At 38.0% G+C, this 9,378-nt stretch overlaps 1 pseudogene; it reads right to left on the bottom strand.

Moving 5' to 3' along the window:
- Positions 1–361: 361 nt before the first annotated feature.
- Positions 362–1,312, bottom strand: LOC143677994 (GTPase NRas pseudogene; annotated as a pseudogene).
- Positions 1,313–9,378: the final 8,066 nt, after the last annotated feature.

Raw genomic sequence — 9,378 nt, 5'->3', positions numbered from 1 at the left:
AGGAAGTTTCCTTCTATCCCTATCCTTTTAAGTGTTTTCATAAAGAAAGGATGCTGAATTATGTCAAGTGCCTTTTCTGTCTGATGATAGAACTATGTAAGTGTCCCGGCCCGCGGGACGATCAACCGAAGCTCGAACTCCTGTGAGGGAAGAATGGCATGGGACAAAGAGACATGAAGAACGGCAGCAAGACAAATATTCTGATCAAGCTGCAAAAGTTTATTAAGGAGGCTGGGTATATATACTCTAGAAGGAGAGGGGGTGGCTAGTAGGGACAGTGGTGATCTGGGATTGGTGGCTGCTGTTGCTAGGGCAGAGGGCAGATGTACGGTTAGTACTTTTGGCGCGAACTTTAGGCGTGAACTACTATTACTTCCGTGAAGAAGGCTGATTATAGTTTAGGCTGTTCTTTGTTTCAGCCCTGGCGGCCATGTTGCATGTTTCCGGCATCGCTGAGGGTGGATTTTATACATGCTACCTTAATTGTCCCCAACATGTAAGTATCTCATTACATCACCACACATGGCAACCCCATACAATCTTCAATTCCATCATTACTGCTGTTGAGTTTTTTCATTTGGTTGACCTATATCTCTTATCAGTGTGTAAAAGACGTCTTCCACACCCTATCTGGTCTTGGCTGAGGTTTCAATGAATGGAATCCCATAGCTTTCAGCCAGTACATGGGCTTGTTTTATGTCAACTGTCCTTGTTGGCAAATCATACTTTTCCTACCAGTACCATAGGTACATCATATGAATCTTTAACTCGCTTAATCTACTCCCTGTAGAGGTTAATATCTGCAAATGACTTGCTATTATTGATGGCAAACAGACAAAGGAAGCCTTTGCCTGTCTTCAGGTATTGTTCTCTTATGGTATTGAACTCCTCTTGCCTGGCTGTGTCCAGTATATCCAACAGAGAGTTCCGACTATCCATAATCACCTGTTCTCAGTAAGAATCTTCTATGGTGGGATCATACTCATCTACAAAGTGGTTTTGAATTAACTGGATTGTCAGTGCACTTTTCCCAACACCACCTGCTGTAACTACCACCAGTTTGTACTCAATCATTTCATACCTGCAAGAATCCCAAGCTCTGCTAACTCCACTTCCAACAGTTTTAGGACTATAGCCAGGGAAAATGCTGGAGACCCCAGAACTGCCATGAACAGTCACCACCAGGGAGTGGCCCCTCCTGTGCCAAAAATCTTTTGATACTCCCTTACTCCACTGTAACTGTGAAGGGACATGTTTAATAATGTTGGCAAGTAAGTACCAAAAGGTGCCCAAATGGATTATCTGGATTTCACATGTAGTCTTCCCTGCCCTACTTCCTCCTGCTGATCAGAGACAGTCTCTTCTTGCCTGCTGGTCTCTTGACACAAGGACTCCTAAATGCACTGGTGACAGACATAGCTTCATGTTCAATAAAAAGTTTGTGTTTCCTCTGGCAAGAGTAATTCTCCCACGGGGGACCAGGAACTCCAACCCTACAGAGCCCAGGATTGAGACGGTGGGAAGCACAAAATCTCCCAGTGTCAGTGGGAATGATGGTAAATGGGACCACCCCTGCTTCCATCCCTTGGTTCCTGGACCCATGTATTCTTCCTGCTGGGAATGTAGCACAATAGACAGATCTTTCATTTAATGCATATAACTCCTTTTGAAGGATGGCACCCATCCTTTCAGTATATTGCCTCTGACTTAATATTTCAGCTCTACCTTTAAAAGGCCATTACAATATTCTATGAATTTATTAATAAAGCATAACAATTTATTAAAGAAATAAACCATATCAATTATCTTGCATATGTATTCATTTATCTCTGTAATTATACTGAATATAGTCTCAATTTCCCCCCTACCCAAAGTGACCAACTTTTACTTCCCCAGAGAAAACTAAAAGACAGAAAACCAGGAACTGTTTAGTCATTTTTTCCCATGAACATGTCTTTCATATTACCTTTATAAATTTTGAAGAGCTATATATAAAACATAATCTAAAGGCATGTTCAATCCTATAAATATACCTCTACCTTGATTAAGTAAGAATGTCAGTGACATAAAACTGTTTAGTGACCATCATCTTATCTCTCATTTTTTTTCTTTAGACTTTTTTCAAGTGTTAAAGATGGTATATGAATTAAATCAGTTTAGCTTTTTTCTAAGATCTATAAGTTAGCTAATGTCTGGAAATTAAAATTTTAGTCCAAATATAAAGTTCTCAAGAATTTTAATATTGTAGAAATATTATAAAAGTATAAATCCTTTTGAGGTAACCATTATTACAAGTTTATTTATTTAAACATGATTAGGAATTTTTGTAATCTTGAACAATTTGTAGAAATAATTATAACTTGTTTGTACCATAAAGCCAAAGCAGAAAACAAAGTTTAAATTATGAGACTTTCAACCTTTTTCTATAAAGTAGAATATTGCATTGGTATTAATTTCATATATTAAAAAACAGGAAGGAGATAGAGAATTCCTTTAAATCCTTTCAGCCAATACCATGAACTCCTAATTTATCAAAAGATTCATGTATCCACATCAATTCAGGAATTTTTATGAGTATTTTATATATGCTATGTAAACTTAATTCATAAACCAAAATTTTAAAAATCTCTTTAAATCCTATTTAAAAGCCTTTCTTTTAAATATCTTTTAAATATCTTGGAACCAAGGCCTTTCTTCTATTTTCAAGTTTTAAACAGAAATATTTCTGAAAAGCAATTAAATAAAACACAAAGTAGTTAATAGTTTGTCTTTCCTTTTCTGAAATTCCTCAGTAGACATTCTTTGAGTGAGCACATAATGACAGAAAGTTTCCAAAGGGAGTGAAAAAGAGGAAGGAGAACATAAAGAAAAAATGAGAGGAAGCCAACTTTAGCCAAAAAAAAAAAAAAAAATTATCACTGTTAACTAATGATGATCTATCTTTAAGGAGATGGGAAAGTTTAGATACAGGTATACCTATTTTAACACACATACACAGTAGGGAGAGATAAAGAGTAGTTTAAACATAAATTTGGGCACTTGACAGTTTCATTGTCAGTATTTAGATGAATTTGGTACTTAATTTTTCCAAGTCTTCAAAGTACGTTGTTGGAATTTTGATTGGTACTATGTTGAATCTGTAGATCAATTTGGGGAGAATTGACAATTTAACTATATTTAGCCTTCCTGTCCCTGAACAGGGAATGTCTTTCCTCCTATTTAGATTTTCTTTGGTTTCTTTTAGCAATGTCATGTAGCTTTCTGGGTACAAGTCCTTTATGTCCCTAGTTAAGTTCATTCCTAGATACTTGATTCTTTTAGTTGCTATTTTGAATGGAATCTCTTCCTTAAATGACTCCTCAGCTAGGTCATTGCTTGTGTATGAAACTTTACTGATCTTTGCATGTTAATTTTATATCCTGCCACCTTGCTGAATTTGTTTATTAGCTCAAGTAACTTTGCTGTAGATTTCTCAGGATCTTCCAAGTATAGTATTATTTCATCTCCAAATAATGAGAGTTTTACTTCTTCCTTTCCAATTTGGATGCATTTTATTTCTTTGTCCTGCCTGATTGTTCTAACTAGAACTTCTAGCACAATGTTGAATAATGTGACAGAGGGCATCCCTGTCTCATTCCTGATCTTAGGGGGAAATCTTTCTGTCTCTCTCCATTGAGTACAATACTGTCTATCAGTTTTTCATATATTCCTTTTATAATATTCAGGTAGTTACCTTTTATTCCTATCTTTTGGACTATTTTTATCAGAAAAGGATGTTGAATTTTCTCGAATGCTTTTTCAGCATCATTCAAGATGATCATGTGTTTTTCCCTTATAATTTGTTAATGTGCTGTATTACATTAATTGATTTTCTTGTGTTGAACCATTCTTGCATTCCTGGTATAAGCCCCACTTGGTCATGGTGCATAATTCTTTTAATGTGTTGTTGGATTCTATTTGCTAATATTTTGTTGAGAATTTTTGCATCTATGTTCATTAGGGGAGGTGGCATGTAGTTTTTCTTCCTTACAGCATCTTTACCCAGTTTTAGTATTAAGATGGTATTAGCTTCATAAAATGAGATAGGTAGAGTTCCTTCTTCCACAATTTTGAAAAGTTTCAGCAGGATTGCTGTTAGTTTTTTTTTGGAATGTTTGATAAAATTCCCCTGTGAAGCCATCTGGCCCTGAGCTTTTCTTTGTAGGAAGATTTTTGATGACTGATTGAATCTCTTTACTTGTGATTTGTTTGTTGAGATCTTCTATTTCTTCCTGAGTCAGTGTAGCTTGTTCATGTACTTCCAAGAATTTGTCCATTTCATCTAAGTTTCTACTTTATTGGCATATAGTTATTCATAGTATCCTCTTATGATTTCTTTTATTTCCTCAGGTTCTGTGGTTTTACAACCCTTTTCATTTCTAATTTGGTTTATTTGCATCTTCTGTCTTTTTTTTCTTTGTCAGTTTTGCTAGTGGCCCATCAATTTTATTGATTTTTTCAAAGAACAAACTTTTGGTTTTGATTCTTTCCACTGTACTTTTGTTCTCCCAGTTATTTATCTCTGATTTAATCCTTGTTTTTTCTCTTCTTCTAGTTGCTTTGGGGTTAGTTTGCTGCTCTTTCTCAAGTTCCTCTAGGTGTGCTGTTAATTCCTCAATTTTTGAACTTTCTTGTTTTTTAATATAGACATTTAGGGCAATACATTTCCCTATCAGCACAGCCTTTGCCACATCCCATAAGTTCTGATATGTTGTATTCTCATTTTTATTAATCTCCAGATAGTTACTGATTCTCTAGCAATTTCTTCTTTTACCCACTGGTTATTTAAGAATGTGTTATTTAATCTCCATATATTTGTGAATGTTCATCTGGAAGGAAAAGTGACCTTGAATAGCTAAAAGCATCCTTAAAAAGAAGAACGAAGTGGGAGGATTAACACTCCCTGACTTAAAAACCTATTATAAAGCCACAGTGGACAAAACAGCATGGTACTGGCACAAAGATAGAAGTATTGACCAATGCAATCAAATCAAGAATGCCGAAATAGACCACCAAATCTATGGTCAACTGATTTTTGACAAGGCACACAAATCCTCTGAACTGGGACAAAAAAGTCTTTTCAATAATTGGGCATGGGAAAACTGGGTTTAGCTAAAAGATTGAAAGAGGACCCCAATCTTATACCCTACACAAAAGTGTATCAGACACCTAAATATAAGAACTAGCACCATACAACTTCTAGAAGAAAATGTAGGGAAGCATCTTCAAGACCTAGTAGTAGGAGGTATCTTCCTAAACTTTACACCCAAAGCACAAGCAACAAAAGAAAAAAATAGTCAAATGTGAAATCCCCAAAATCAAGTGCTTCTGCACCTCAAAAGACTTTGTCAAAAAGGTGAAGAGGCAGCCAATGCAAAAGGAGAAATATTTGGAAATTACATATTGGACAAAGGATCGATTTCCTGTATATACAAAGAAATCATAGACCTTAACAACAAAAGAGCAACTTAATTATAAAATGGGCTAAAGATATGAATAGGCATTCTTCTGAACAACAAATACAGATGGCTCAAAAGCACGTGATGAGATGCTCATTCTCATTAGCTATGAGGGAAATGCAGAACAAGACTACAATGAGATACCACCTCCTACCTATAAGAACGGATACTATTAAACAAACAGGAAACTATAAATGTTGGAAAGGATGTGGAGAAACTGGGACACTTATGCACTGCTGGTGGGAATGTATAATGGTGGAACCACGATGGAAGACTGTTTGGCAGTTCCTTAGGAAACTATATAGCAAGTTGCCATATGACCCAGCAATAGCACTACTTGGTATATACCCAGAAGAGTTGAAAGCAATGACACAAACAGACATTTGCACACTAATGTTCATAGCAGCATTATTCACAATACAGAATATAGGGTACTTAGAGATACATAGAAACTAGAGATGGATGAACCATTAGCTAATGAGGTTGAACTCCAATGTAAGGGAATACATAGAAGTGAAGGTGGTTCTCTAGTGGTTCTATAAGTAATATTACCATATTGAAGATGAATAAGATTGAAAGGGGTTGTAAAGACCTATGTGTCTCACTGATTAACACTAGAAATATGAATTAGTTCTTGTAAGAATTACTTCAAAGATATGATTCTTGTACAAAGAGAGTTTAAATCCAGGGTCCAGGGGGAGAACTGCTATTGTATGCTATGGGGTATGTTCATAAGGAAAACATCAGCCCTACCACAGCAACAGCAGAGGTAAAAAAAAGGGGGGGGGGGACAAGAGTTAAGAGGAGGTTTAGATTTCCTATTTGGCAAGGGTGTGTTTATTGGTTTTCTTTCTCTTGGGAACAATGAAATTATCTAAAATTGAGAATGTTGATGGATGGTGGACTTTGAGAACTATACATGGTATCTGATGAATGCAGGTGGCTGAAGGATGCATTGACTGAGAAGTAGATTGGCGAACAATGGTGTATACTTATGAACAAATGTTGTGCTGCTACCAAAAGGAACAAAATCGTGAGGCATGCAACAATGTGGATGAACATGTGGGACATTTTGGGAGGCAAAATAAGTCAGAAACAAAAGAACAAGAATGCTATGGTCATCTTTAGAAAATGCTTATAAGAAAATAGGGATTGTAAGCTTTTAGAGAAGACATATTAAGTCTGGAGTGGCGATTGTTGTTTCTGGATTTCAAGAGGCTGTCATATATATCTCCTGATATTTAGAGATAAGAACAAAGCCAGAGGACTTCCTGGAAGATGGCGGCTTAGTAAGACACGCGGATCTTAGTTTCTTCTCCAGGACAGCTACTAGGGGAGTAGAAACGATACAGAAAGCGCCCAAAGCCACAACAGAGATAAAAAAGACAGCGTACCCCATCCTGGAACGGCTGGCTGGCTGAGAGAAGCAGCACGGGTGAGATCGCCGAGGCGCGCGGGCCTCACCGGGCGGGGTGGCAAGCGGCCGGAGTTACTCCCTTCCCCCTTCCCGGGCCGGCTGGGAGAATTGGAGAGGCGGTCCCCTGAAACCAAGGTGGCTGGCGCCCACACCACGCGCAGCCCCCCGCACCAACTGAGAGAATTGATTCGGAAATCCCCAGGCCGCGGAGAACGGTGACGGGTGGGGGAGGCCCCTTCCAAACCCGTGACTCCCGGGGAACGTGCACTCTCTCGGGCGGGCTGCTGCTGCTGGCGCCCTCCCGCCATGCTTGTCGCCCAGGGCCGACTAGGAAATTCGGACGGGCTCTTTCCCGGGCTGTGGCGACCAGCAACCCTCCCTGCGTTCAGACCCCGGGCCGGCTCAAGCCGCTTCGGCTAGCGAACCCCCCGGACAGCGAGAGTTTTCCAAAGTTTAAGGTCCCACAGCACCTTTTACTGGTGGGACCCGCAGACAAACGTGTGCCACAAGCGCCACCTACTGGGCAGGATAAGAAAAACAGAACCCAGAGATTTCACAGGAAAATCTTCCAAACTTTTGGATCCAATACCCAGGGAAATCTGTCTAAATGCGCAGACGCCAACAGAAGATAACGGATCACGCTCAAATAATTGAAAATATGGCCCAGTCAAAGGAACAAACCAATAGTTCAAATGAGATACAGGAGCTGAGACAACTAATGCTAAATATACGAACAGAAATGGAAAACCTCTTCAAAAACGAAATCGATAAATTGAGGGAGGACATGAAGAAGACATGGGCTGAATATAAAGAAGAAATAGAAAAACTGAAAAAACAAATCACAGAACTTATGGAAGTGAAGGACAAAGTAGAAAAGATAGAAAAAACAATGGATACCTACAATGATAGATTCAAAGAGACAGAAGATAGAATTAGTGATTTGGAGGATGGAACATCTGAATTCCAAAAACAAACAGAAACTATCGGGAAAAGAATGGAAAAATTTGAACAGGGTATCAGGGAACTCAAGGACAATATGAACCGCACAAATATACGTGTTGTGGGTGTCCCAGAAGGAGAAGAGAAGGGAAAAGGAGGAGAAAAACTAATGGAAGAAATTTTCACTGAAAATTTCCCAACTCTTATGAAAGACCTAAAATTACAGATCCAAGAAGTGCAGTGTACCCCAAAGAGATTAGACCCAAAAAGGCGTTCTCCAAGACACTTACTAGTTAGAATGTCAGGGGTCAAAGAGAAAGAGAGGATCTTGAAAGCAGCAAGAGAAAAACAATCCATCACATGCAAGGGAAACCCAATAAGACTATGTGTAGATTTCTCAGCAGAAACCATGGAGGCTAGAAGACAGTGGGATGATATATTTAATTTACTAAAAGAGAAAAACTGCCAACCAAGACTCCTATATCCAGCAAAATTGTCCTTCAAAAATGAGGGAGAAATTAAAACATTCTCAGACAAAAAGTCACTGAGAGAATTTGTGACCAAGAGACCAGCTCTGCAAGAAATACTAAAGGGAGCACTAGAGTCAGATACAAAAAGACAGAAGAGAGAGGTATGGAGAAGAGTGTAGAAAGAAGGAAAGTCAGATATGATATATATAATACAAAAGGCAAAATGGCAGAGGAAAATATTATCCAAACAGTAATAACACTAAATGTTAATGGATTGAATTCCCCAATCAAAAGACATAGATTGGCAGAATGGATTAAAAAACAGGATCCTTCTATATGCTGTCTACAGGAAACACATCTTAGACCCAAAGATAAACATAGGTTGAAAGTGAAAGGTTGTGAAAAGATATTTCATGCAAATAACAACCAGAAAAGAGCAGGAGTGGCTATACTAATATCCAACAAGTTAGACTTCAAATGTAAAACAGTTAAAAGAGACAAAGAAGGACACTATATACTAATAAAAGGAACAATTAAACAAGAAGACATAACAATCATAAATATTTATGCACTGAACCAGAATGCCCCAAAATACGTGAGGAATACACTGCAAACAGTGAAAAGGGAAATAGACACAAATACCATAATAGTTGGAGACTTCAATTCTCCACTCTCATCAATGGACAGAACATCTAGACAGAGGATCAATAAAGAAATAGAGAATCTGAATATTACTATAAAGGAGCTAGACTTAACAGACATTTATAGGACATTACGTCCCACAACAGCAGGATACACCTTTTTCTCAAGTGCTCATGGATCATTCTCAAAGATAGACCATATGCTGGGTCACAAAGGAAGTCTTAACAAATTTAAAAAGATTGAAATCATACACAACACTTTCTCGGATCATAAAGGAATGAAGTTGGAAATCAATAATAGGCGGAATGCCAGAAAATTCACAAATACGTGGAGGCTCAACAACACACTCTTAAACAACGAGTGGGTCAAAGAAGAAATTGCAAGAGAAATTAGTAAATACCTCGAGGCAAAT

The sequence above is a fragment of the Tamandua tetradactyla genome, chromosome 3 (assembly GCF_023851605.1).
Source record: "Tamandua tetradactyla isolate mTamTet1 chromosome 3, mTamTet1.pri, whole genome shotgun sequence".
NCBI classification, from domain to species: Eukaryota; Metazoa; Chordata; class Mammalia; order Pilosa; family Myrmecophagidae; genus Tamandua; species Tamandua tetradactyla.
Note: the sequence above shows the minus strand (reverse complement) of the source record. Positions and strands in the feature narration are given on the sequence as shown.